This window comes from Hylobates moloch, unplaced genomic scaffold (assembly GCF_009828535.3).
Source record: "Hylobates moloch isolate HMO894 unplaced genomic scaffold, HMol_V3 SCAFFOLD_14, whole genome shotgun sequence".
Lineage (NCBI taxonomy): Eukaryota > Metazoa > Chordata > Mammalia > Primates > Hylobatidae > Hylobates > Hylobates moloch.
The window spans coordinates 92,956,063-92,968,945 of NW_026652289.1; the positions used below are offsets into that span (position 1 = coordinate 92,956,063).

General features: G+C 37.0%; 1 protein-coding gene across 3 annotated transcripts in view; it reads right to left on the minus strand.

Annotated features, from left to right (window-relative positions):
* The window catches only part of CEP152 (centrosomal protein 152), a 146,430-nt gene that overhangs the window by 34,183 nt on the left and 99,364 nt on the right, over positions 1-12,883 (minus strand). The gene's annotated exons all lie outside the window — the stretch shown is intronic.

The window sequence follows — 12,883 nt, forward strand, 5'->3', positions numbered from 1 at the left end:
ATTTTAGGCCCACCAAGCCAGATCCTTCAGAAGTGCTCTGGAAGGGAAATTACAGCTCAGAGGTTGTCCTAAATTGAGGTAAGACAGCTTGGCTGTCATTAATCATTAATGCTTGGCTGCATTAATCATTAATCATTAATGTCATTAATCATTAATGCTTGGCTGCTATTGTTAAGATCTATAGACCTAAAAAATATTAATTAGCAAATGAAATATGGAAGAATATTAAAGGAATGAAACCCCATGGTCATAGAATGGTTTCTTTTTTTTTTTTTTCGAGACAGAGTCTCACTCTGTCACCCTGGCTGGAGTGCAATGGCACGATCTCGGCTCACTGCAACCTCTGCCTCCCAGATTCAAGCAATTCTCCTGCCTCAGCCTCCCGAGTAGCTGGGATTACAGACGTGCCACCACACCTGGCTAATTTTTGTATTTTTAGTAGAGACAGGGTTTCACCACGTTGGTCAGGCTGGTCTTGACCTCCTGACCTCATGATCCACCCGCCTCAGCCTCCCAAAGTGCTGAGATTACAGGCGTGAGCCACCACGCCTGGCTGGAATGGTTTCTTTTAAACATTCAAAAATAGTTTAATATCAAAAAATCTATCAATATAATTCATCACATTGATCAAAGGAAAAAAGACATTTCAATCATCTTCATTACTAAAAATTCATTTGGTAAAATTTAGCATTTACTAATAAAATAGGAATCAAATAAATTTATGTAAAATGGTCTTTAAAATTGTTTCTGGTGGGCATGGTGGCTCATGCCTGTAATCCCAGCACTTTGGGAGGCCGAGGCAGGCAGATTACCTGAGGTCAGGATTCAAGACCAGCCTGACCAACATGGAGAAACACCCTCTCTACTAAAAATGCAAAATTAGCTGGGCATGGTAGTGCATGCCTGTAATCCCAGCTACTCGGGAGGTTGAGGAAGGAGAATCGCTTGAACCTGGGAGGCAGAGGTCAAGGTGAGCCGAGAGCACACCATTGCACTCCAGCCTAGGCAAAAAGAGCAAAACTCCATGTCAAAAAAAAAAAAAAATTGTTTCCAACCAATACGCAATAGCATGTTTCAATATGCAGAGTATTGGTTAGGTAAGGTTACAGTTACTGTGTTAAAAAAAAAAAAAAAAAGAAAGAAAAGAAAAAAAAGCAGGGGTCGGGCACAGTGGCTCATGCTTGTAATCCCAGGAACTTGGGTAACCAAGGTAGGAGGATCACTTGAGCCCAGGAGTTTGAGACCAGCCTGGACAACATAGTGAGATCCTGTATCTACAAAAAATAAAAAGCAAGCTGAGCACGATGGTGCATCCCTGTAGTCCCAACTACTCGGGAGACTGAGGTGTCAGATCACTTGAGCCTGGGAGGTTAAGGCTGCAGTGAGCTATGATCACACCACTGCACTATAGCATGAGCAAGACAAAGACCCTGTCTCAAAAAAAAGAAGGGATAGATTAATGGTTTATTATTAAATTATTAAGTACATTTAGGAAATGGTAACAATAAATTAATCACATGTAAACAAATCTCTTTACTACAGATATTTCAGAACCTTTAACCTATTAATATGTGTTTCCAAAATATATTTGACTAATGTTTTTTAAATGGTATTTTCAGGAACTTTGAGAATACTGCTGCAAAGACATTTCCCTTTCAATCAGATATAAAGCAAGAATGAATCCTGTTTACCATATGATTTAATATCACTCTAGATACAACATATATGCTAGCCAATACAATCATATATGCTAACAAAACATGAAATATATATTTTGCAAAGGAAAAAGCAAAAATCATTATTATTTACTTCTGATAACTGCCTTTCTGGAAGAACAAGAAAAACAACTGAAACACTATTAAAACTAATAAGCAACCAGTATCATACTAATTAATACATAAAAATCAATAGGTTTTTTTGTTGTTGTTTTGTTTTTGGAGACAGGACCTTGCTCTGTCACCCAGGCTGGAGTGCAGTGGGGTGATCTCAGCTTACCGCAACCTCCACCTCCCAGGTTCAAGTGATTCTTCTGCCTCAGCCTCCTGAGTAGCTGGGATTACAGGCACATATCACCATGCCCAGGTAATTTTTGTGTTTTGGGTAGAGACAGGGTTTCACCATGTTGGCCAGGCTGGTCTCAAAATCCTGGGCTGGAGTGATCCACCCGCCTCAGCCTCCCAAAGTGCTGGGATTACAGGCTGGAGCTACCATGCCCAGCCAATAGGTTTCTTATAATACCAATATTAGTCCACCAGAAATTACAATGTAGGAAACAACACAAAATGTATAATACCTACAAATAAACTTAAGGAAAATGTAGGAGCAATATAAAGAAAACAAAAGCAATACAACAAGAAAACTTGTCTAAAAACATAAAAAATTAAAAGGACAAATGTAGTATGTCTCAAATTGAAAAATTCATCAATACGAAAATGTCAGTTGTACCTAATTAATAATAAATTCCATAGAATTCAAATGCCATTTAAAAATTTTAACTAATGATTAAAATTTTTCTTCTGGGCCGGGCGCGGTGGCTCACGCTTGTAATCCCAGCACTTTGGGAGGCCGAGGCGGGCGGATCACGAGGTCAGGAGATCAAGACCACGGTGAAACCCCGTCTCTACTAAAAAAAATACAAAAAATTAGCCGGGCGCGGTGGCGGGTGCCTGTAGTCCCAGCTACTCGGAGAGGCTGAGGCAGGAGAATGGCGTGAACCCGGGAGGCGGAGCTTGCAGTGAGCCGAGATTGCGCCACTGCACTCCAGCCTGGGTGACAGAGCGAGACTCCGTCTCAAAAAAAAAAAAAAAAAAAAAAAAAAAATTTTTCTTCTGGACAAAGTATGCAATAATAGCCAGGAAGTATCTGGGCAAAAAAGTGTATCTATCAGATATGAAAGTTTATTTTAAAGTTATCTGAATTGTGGTAGCATGTGATATTGGTACCTGTCAGGATACACAGTCCCCCACCTTGTCCCTGCCCTCTAGGGAGGCAGCACAGGGCTGTCTTTCCTACAGCTTGTTCTCTGCTCAAGGCCGGTTTCTAATGAAAAACTCTTCTTTGTACATCTGAATTCTAAGAGACCAGACTTTATATTCATAATTTTTTAACTACAAAATAACATATTAAAAATACTATACCATTTCTTCATCTGTTCTCTTAAAAATCCAAATAACTCTCAAAATTTATTTTTGAGTCAAAACACCAGTGGTCAAACTTTCTTGGATTACAAGGTTGGAAAAGGTTCGTTTTCCAGTCTAAAATATTCCAACCTAAAAGATTACCGCAGTAGGTAACAATTTCTAGTAGATGGATATAGTAATGTACCCTAGAGTACCAGATCCTGATGGGAAACTTCTTTTCCCCGTTCCTTTTCCCTCCTGAGTGGAGGGAGTCCTCTTCTTCGCCTCCCTGAGAATTGCTGTGCTGTGTATTGAGAGCACCTGCTGACGTAGCTCAAAGGCAAGCCAGAACCCTTCCCTGAAGACTGGCGAGAGGTGGTGTTTAGAGCAACGTCCAGGCTAAGAGATGACTCCTAATAACTGCTTGCACCTTCAAAGGAAAGCAAGCTGGTAAATTCCAAAGTAAGTTTGTATGTTCGACATGCCATCTTCCATTTCTTCATAATCATCCCAGAGAAGCAGAGCCCACAACTGAAGTGAACCCTGTTTAATGGTTAAAAAAAATTAAAGATGTCTTCAAATATGAATCTGATGAAGAAATACCTTTCAGGTTCTGGCCGGGCGCGGTGGCTCAGGCCTGTAATCCCAGCACTTTGGGAGGCCGAGGCGGGCAGATTACGAGGTCAGGAGTTTGAGACCAGCCTGGCCAACGTAGTGAAACCCTGTCTCTACTAAAAATACAAAAAACTAGCCAGGTGTGGTGGTGGGCACCTGTAATCCCGCCTGCTTGGGAGGCTGAGGCAAGAGAATTGCTTGAACCCAGGAGACAGAGGTTGCAGTGAACCGAGATCACACCATTGCACTCCAGCCCGGGCAACAGTGCAGGACTCTGTCTCAAAAAAGTAAAAAGAAAAGAAAAGAAAAAAAAAAAGAAATACCTTTCAGGGTCCAAGAATGAAAACAGCTGTTTGTCTTCTGAATGAATGATCTTTTATCCAGAGAAACACACTTTTCATGTATAGGTAAGACACAAGCAAGCAGTAAGTCACCTTCATCCTCTGAGCCACAGTGAAAATGAAAAAAAGAGAAACCCTAGCCAAAACGATCCAAAGGGTTGCAGTTTCCAGCACTTTTAACAGAGTGGAGCACATATTGATGGATATGTAGGTAGAGTTGTTCTGATAGCCTGTGGGACCCCAAGAAAATGGACTCCCTTCAAGTTTGTCAGGAGTGTTAAAACATGTGAAGCACTTAAAATGTTCCTGACACATATCTAGAAATTACTATGCATATGTTAGCACTAGTAGATGAGGAAGAAGTATCATGGACCAGGCTCATGTCTTGTGGCATCCTCTATTGGACCAACCAGATATAACCTTAACCCTTCTCAGAGGTAGCCAGTATTCTAAAGTATTTACAGATAAAATGCAATAATTTCAGGAATTTGCTTTAAAATGCTACAGAAAGAAAGCTGTGTATTGGGGAAGGCAAATAGATAAAACAACTCATCAGTATGTCGTTAAACGCTATCATGCTTTAATATTTTGAACACACCCGAAGTCAAACTAGTATATTACAATCAAGCTGCATCAGCCAGTTTTATAGTAAGAGACCAGAGACCTCATTTAGTGGACAGGGTGATCACTAATTTCTCTGGGGAACTCTCCAGCCCCAAAAGGAGATTTTCCTGGAGGGTCCCCACCAAAACACATCCTAGGACCTATGATAGGTTTAGCCTTGTCACTTATTCCAGTATTAACTTAGAATTTTTCATATAATGGGAGGTCTTTACTGATGTACAGCCAGCTTGTGATCCACAAAAACTCTGATCTTATTCCCCTCAAATCCATCTAGAGTTGTTTTCAATTCCAATGAATAAGCTACCCCCACTCAGCCCACTCTAAGAGGCAAATTCAGTAACCACAACCTGTTTTCTATCAGCCAAAACACTGATAATGATATTTCAAATTTGGGGACTTATTCCTGTTTTCTCCACTTAGTATATTTTCCATTGTTGCTAACCAACAAGTCATGAACCCACCTACTGGGGTTTCGGGATCATTAGAGCCAAGTCACCACTATTATGAGAATTCCATGAGTTTCATTTTCTAAGTCAGTGGCTATTAAGTGGAAAATATGCTAGAACCCAAAGTCCCTAAGTTATTATCTTTATTTCCCTTTCACTCTAATTTTAACCAGAGGTCATTCTCATTAAAAAGCCTCTGGGTCCTTTGATAAATGTAAGTTTTATATTCACTGAGAGATCCTTGGCCCTTTCCTGTGGCTGCGCTCATGCCAGTCATCCAGCTGCTATCAATTAACATTCCATCAATTTCTCTGTCAGTTTGGGTTAGGCTTGACTGAGTCACAGGTACAGTCTACTTGGCAACATTTGGATCTCACAATGTGTTCACCATAACAGAGTTAGAATATTGAATAAAGTTTCATTCAAAAACAAAAACATTTATTGAGCACTTATTATATGAAAAGCATTATAGTCAATAAATAGTACTTCATTCCAATAACACAGAACCTCATTGTCCTAATTAGTGATAGTCAAACTAATTTTACAAAAAGAGATTACTAAAAAATTACTCTGTATTAAACTGAAAACAATTTTGCGGGCTTTTCTTTGAAAAATGGCATGAATGATAGAAAAAGGAAAGAAAAGAAAATGAAATAAAGAGCAAGAAAGATAAAACAAACAAGAATAGTAAGAGGACAAGAAAGAGGGAAAACAGAAAATATCAAGGGCATGTGAAAAGAAAAATAGAATGACAAAAAAGAAAAATGAAATAATGAGAAAGAAAAAACAAAGAAAACAGAGAAGAGGAGAGAAGGAGGGAGAGAGGGAGTAAAAGAAAGAAATCAAGAGTGAAAGAAAGCAAGGCATTTCTATTTTCTTCAATATGCTAAACTAAATGGCAAAAATTAATCCTGGTACAATATATTTTAAAATATTAAAACATATTCATATATATAAATATATATATATATATATTCATTAAAGTCACAGTCATCAAACAAGTAGTTGATATGGCAAGAAAATTAGGAAAATCCTCAGAGGCCTCAAATCAAAAAACAAGAAAGCATGAATTGAGAGTGTGAGAAAGTACTGAAGCCAAAGGTTGCACATCTGTCAATACCTGGTGGCCTATGAAAAAAAGGGCATAGGAGAAAAAGCACAGGTCCCATACAAGGTGAGTCAGGTCAAGATCCCCATGTAAAGTGAGACCCCTGAAAGGTAACACTCTTAGTGAAGCAAATTGTGAGACTTGCCTCAGGCAGAAAGAAATTAAATGTCCTGAAATTCCTAACCCAAATCATAGTTTGGAGTTGAAATTCTATAAGGCGCGCGTGCACACACACACACACACACACACACACACACACACACACACACACAAAACGCCTTTAAAGCATTCTCAGGTTGGAAAGGCCTCTACACATGTCACAGAAGCGAGCACAGAGCACAGTTCTTTGCAGAGAAGTACATCTTGATTAAACCTAGGCTTCAGTGAATTTCTAAGGACAAAGTTCCAAGGTACTCGAGCTGTCATTCAAAAAATATCACCTGAGAACACACGGATACATAGAGGGGAACAACACACACTGGGGCCTTTCAGAGGGGTGAAGAGTGGGAAAAGGGAGAAGATCAGGAAAAATAACTAATGGGTACTAGGCTTAATACCTAGGTGATGAAATAATCTGTATAACAAACCCCTATGACACAAGTTTGCCTACGTGACAAACATGAACTTTTACCCCTGAACTTAAAATAAAAGTTAAAAAACAAACAAAGAAACAAAAACCATCACCATACTCATAAAAAGAAAACAACTCATCATGAGCTAGAGGTAGACAAAAATAATAGACTACAGAATTATATTTACAAAGATGGGGCATATTAGAACAATTAAAAACTAATGTAACTGTTTAACACAATTAAAGAAAAAACGAGAGCTATCAAAAACATGGCAAGGAATAAGAGTTATCAAAAATAGAAATCAATTTTTGAAACTACATTAAATATTTGGAAACTAAAATTAGAAATTCAATGACAGCTTAAACAGCAGATTAGACACAGCTGAAAAGAAACTTTGTGTAGTGAATAATAGGGCCAAAGGAATTAACTAGAATGCAACTCAAGAGATACAGAAATAGAAAACATGAAATAGAAATCAAAAACCATAGAGCACAGTTTGAGAAGTTTGAACTACATCTAATGAGAGTTGTAGGAGGTAATGGGGAGAGGCAATATTTTGAAGAGATTATAGCTGAAACTTTTCCAGAATCCATTAGACTCATGAATCTTTAGATTCAGGAACGCCAGTGACTCTCAAGCAGCATAAATGCAAACAAATCTTAACCTAGATGCATTGTAGTGAGAATATACATCAAGTTAAAGAAATGATTTTGAAAGTACTCCCCCTCCAAAAAAGAAAGAAAGAAAGAGAGAATCAACAGAGAGTAAAGAGAACAGATTACTTTACTTTCAAAGGAATATTTAGATCAAAGGCTGATTTCTCAACAATAATAAAAGTAGGACAATGGAATAATGCCTCAAAACACTGAAAGAAAATAATCACCAATTTATAAATCTATACCAAGAATAGTTACCTTTTAAGAGTGAAGTAAAAAATTAACTTAAGGCCGGGCGCGGTGGCTCATGCTTGTAATCCCAGCACTTTGGGAGGCCGAGGTGGGCGGATCACGAGGTCAGGAGATCGAGACCACAGTGAAACCCCGTCTCTACTAAAAACACACAAAAAAATTAGCCGGGTGTGGTGGCGGGCGCCTGTAGTCCCAGCTACTCGGAGAGGCTGAGGCAGGAGAATGGCGTGAACCCGGGAGTCGGAGCTTGCAGTGAGCCGAGATTGCGCCACTGCACTCCAGCCTGGGCGACAGAGCGTGACTTCGTCTCAAAAAAAAAAAAATTTTCAGACAAACAAACTGAAGGAAGTAACTTCCAATACATATTTACTTTGAAAAACTTCTTATTTTTTGGATTTTTATTATTTTCATGTTTAAATTGACACATTGTAATTATACATAGTTATGGGACACAATTTGATATTTCAATATATGTATATGTCATACAATGATCAAATCCAGGTAGTTATTAATAGCATATCCATCCTCATGAATTTATCATTTCTTTGTGGTAAGAATATTCAATAACATGCCTTCTGACTATTTGGTAATATACAATACCTTAGTACTAACCAGTCACCTTACTGTGCAATAGAATATCAGATCTCATTTCCCCTATCTTATTGTAACTTTGTACCCATTGATCAACCTCTCGCCATTCTCCCTTCCTTGTCTCCCTATCCCCAGTCTCTGGTAACCACTGTTTTCTCTACTTCTATGATATTAACTTTTTATTTTAGATTCAACATGAGTGATATTATGTGGTATTTGTCTTTCTGTGTCTGGCTTATTTCACTTAACATTATGTCCTCCAGGTTCACCCATGTTGTCATAAATGATAGAATTTCATTCTTTTTCATGGCTGAGTATTATTCCATTGTTTATATATACAACATTTTCTTTACTCATTCATTCTTTGTTGGACACTTAGGTTGATTCCATATGTTGGCTATTACAAATAGTGCTGAAATAAACATGGCAGTGTACATATTTCCTTGACATACTGATTCAGTTTTCTTTGGGTATAAACCCAGTAGTGGACTTCCTGGATCATGAAGTTGCTCTATTTTTTTTAAAGAGGAAACTCCATACTGTTTTTCATAATGGCTGTACTAATTTATAATCCCACCATCAGTGTGTAAGTTTGTCCTTTTCTCCACATCATTGCCAACAGTTGTTTTCTTTTGTCTTTTTTATAATAGACGTTCTAACTTTTTATAATGGGCATTCATAACCATTCTCATTAGGGTTTTGCTTTGTATTTCCCTGATGATTAGTGATGTTGAACATTTTTCCACATACTTGTTACCCATTTGTATATATTCTTTTGGGAAATGACTATTCAGGTCTTTGGTTCATTTTTTATCTGCATTTTTATTTTTGTCTTGCTGTTAAGTTCATTATTTATTCTGGATATTGACTTCTTGTCAGATGTACAGGGTTTGCAAATAGGTAGGTTGCCTCTTCACTGTTTATTCTTTTCTTTGCTGTGCAAAAGCTTTTTAGTTTGGTGTAACCCCCTTTGCCTATGTTTTTCTTTTGTTGCTTTTAACTGTTATTTTGAGGTCTTATTTAAAAAACCTTTATCTAGTCCAATGTAATGAAGCATTTTCTCTATGTTTTCTTCTAGTAAATTCAGAGTTTCAAGTTTACATTTAAGTATTTAATGCATTTTGAGTTGATTTTTGCACATGATGAGAGGTAGGGGTCTACTGTCATTCTTCCACATGTGAATATCCAATTTTCCCAGCATCAGTTATCGGAAAGACTGTCTTTTCCCCAGCGGTGCTCTCTATTCTGTTTCCTTGGTCTATATGTCTGCTTTTATGCCAGTATCATGCTGTTTCAGTTTCTACAGCTTTGTGTATTTTAAAGTCAGGTAGTGTGATGCCTGTAGCTTTGTTCTTTTTGCTCAGGATTGCTTCAGCTATTCTGTATCTTTTGTAGTTCCATTTGACTTTTAGAATTGTTTCTTTTATTTCTGTGAATAATTTCATTGGTACTTTGATAGTTTGTATTAAATCTGTAGATTACTTTGGGTAGTGTGGCCATTTTAACAATATTTATTCTTCCAGTCAATAAACACAGGATATCTTTGCATTTATTTGTGCCTTTTACAATTTCTTTCATCATTGTTTTATAGTTTCCAGTGTAGAGATATTTCACCTTTCTTAAGTTTATTCTTACGTAACTCATTTTTTCGTAACTGTTGTAAATAGGATCATTTTCTTGATTTCTTTTTCAGATAGTTCACTATTAGTGTATAGAAATACTACTGATTTTTGTATGTTGGTTTTATATCCTGCAATTTTATTTAATTTGTTTATTAGTTCTAATAGTTTTTTGGTGGAGTCTTTAGAGCTTTCCATATATAAGATCATGTTGCCCACAAACAGAGACAATTTGAATTCTTTTCCAATTTGCATGTCTTTTATTTCTTTCTCTTGTATAAATTGCTCTGGCTAGGACTTTAAGTACTATGTCAAATAGAAGTGGTAAAAGTGGGTATCCTTGTCTTTTTCCTGATTTTAGAGGAAAAGCTTTCAGCTTTGCTCCATTCAGTAAGATGTTAGTTGTGGGTTTGTCATATATGGTCTTTATTGTGTTGAGGTACATTCTAACTATACCTAATTTGTTGAAAGTTTTTATCATGAGAGGATGCTGGATTTTGTCAAATGCTTTTTCTGCAGCTGTTGAAATGATCAGATGGCTTTGTCCTTCTTTCTGTTAATTTGGTGCATCATATTTATTGATTTGCATGTGTTGAACTATCTTTGTATCTCTGGCACTTGAATCCCACTTGATCATAGTGAATGATCCTTTTAATGTGCTGTTGAATTCAGTTTGCTAGTATCTTCGGGATTTTTGCATTTGTGTTCATCAGGGGTACAGCTTGTAGTTTCCTCTTTTTCTGTTATGTTCTTGTCTGGTTTTGGAATCAGAATAATGCTGGCCTTGTAAAATGAGTTTGGAAGTATTCCCTCCTCTTCAATTTTGTGGAATAGTTTGAGGAGGATTGGTATTCTTTCTTCTTTAAATGTTTGTTAGAACTCAGCAGCGAAGCCATCAGATCCTGGGTTTTTCTTTGATGGTAGACTTTTTGTGACTGATTTGATTTCCCTACTCATTGTCGGTCTGTTTGGATTTTCTATTTCTTCTTTATTTAATCTTGACAGTTGTATGTGTCCAGAAATTTATCTGTTTCTTCTATGTTGTCAAATTTGTTGGCATGTAGTTGTTCATAATAGTCACTTATGATCTGTGATTTTCATAAAGGCATGGCAAAATGGCGGGGGGGGGGAGTCTCTTATGAGCTTTTGTATTCCTTAAAAAAATTTTTTTGAGAGAAAGGGTCTCATTCTGTCACCCAGGCTAGAGTATAGTGGCATGGTCATAGCTCACTGCAGCCTGCAACTCCTGGGCTTAAGGGATCCTCCTATCTCAACTTCCTGAGTAGCTAGGACTACGGGCACCTGCCACCATGCCTGGCTAATTTTTTAATTTTTTGTAGAGATGGAAGCGGGTTGTCTCACCATGTTGCCCAGGCTGGTCTGAAACTCCTGTGTTCAGGTGATGCTCCTGCCTCTGCCTTCCAAAATGCTGAGATTACAAGCATGAGCCACTGCACCCAGCTGATCTTTTGTATTTTTTAAAATTTTTATTTATTTAATTTTCTGCCAAGGCTCTGTCACCCAATTTTTTGTATTTCTATGATATCAGTTGTAATGTTTCCTTTTTCATCTCTCATTCTACCTATTTAAGTCTTCTCTCTTTTTTTTCTGAGTCTAGCTAAAGGTTTATTATCTTTTCAAAAAAAATGACTATTTGTTTCATTGACCTTTTGAATTGTTGGTTTTTTTTTAGTCTCTATTTTATTTCTGCTCTGAGCTTTACTACTTCCTTTCTCCTACCAATCTTAGGTTGAGTTCATTCTTGCTTTACTAGTTTCTTCAGGTGCATCATTATGTTGTTTATTAAAATCTTTCTTCTTTTTTTGACATAGATATTTATTGCTATAAACTTCCTCTCAGAACTGCTTTTGCTATGTCCCATAGGTTTTGGCGTGATATGTTTCCATTCTCGTTAGCCTCAATAAATTTTTAAATTTCCCTCCTAACTTCTTCATTAACCCATTGGTTATTTAGGAGCATATTGTTTAATTTCTATGTATTTGTAAAGTTTCTGAAGTTTTCCTTCTTGTGGATTTCTAATTTATACCATTTTGTCCATAAAACATACTCAATACGATGTCAAGCTTCTTAAATTTGTAAAGACTTGTTTTGTGGCCTAACATGTTCTATCCTGGAGAATCTTCCATGTGCAGTTCCGAAGAATGTGTATTCTGTAGCATGTGTTATAGATGACTGTTAGGTCCACTTGTTCTGTGGTGCAGTTTCAGTGTGATGTTTCTTTGTTGATTTTTCTGTCCACATTATCTGTCCATTGCTGACAGTGGGACACGAACTTCTCAAGTACATCAGAAAGAAAGAAAATAACCCCAGAAGGAAGGTATGAGCATAAGACAGAAAGGTTGAAAGTAGAAGGATGGAAAAATATATACCAGGAAAATACTAATGAAAAAGTCTGGCATAGCTGTACTAATTTTAAATGAAAGAGGGGAATATTCATGAAGATAACAAAGGTCACTACATAGTTTTCAAAAGTTTTAATAAATCAGGAAGAAATAAGAATTCTAAATGTACATGAACATAAGATAGGCTCAAAATAGATAAAGAAAAATTGAGATGACTACAAGGAGAAACTGAGTTTCACATACTTCTTAAAACAATTGACAGATTGAACAGGCAAGAAATTAAAATTTGAACAACATATTTGTCAATTTTTATCAAATGATTACATATAAAACATAGATTGCCAACAATGGATAATACACAGGCTTTTCAAACACACTAGGAACATTTGAAAGGCAGTGGGAATATACTGAATGTATTCAAGGCTGTTAGAAAAACTAAGAGAGGTAAAGAGATAATTAACATCTCTTCCTGAATAAAATACCTAGGAATCCAACTTACAAGGGATGTGAAGGACCTCTTCAAGGAGAACTACAAACCACTGCTCAATGAAATAAAAGAGGATACAAACAAATGGAA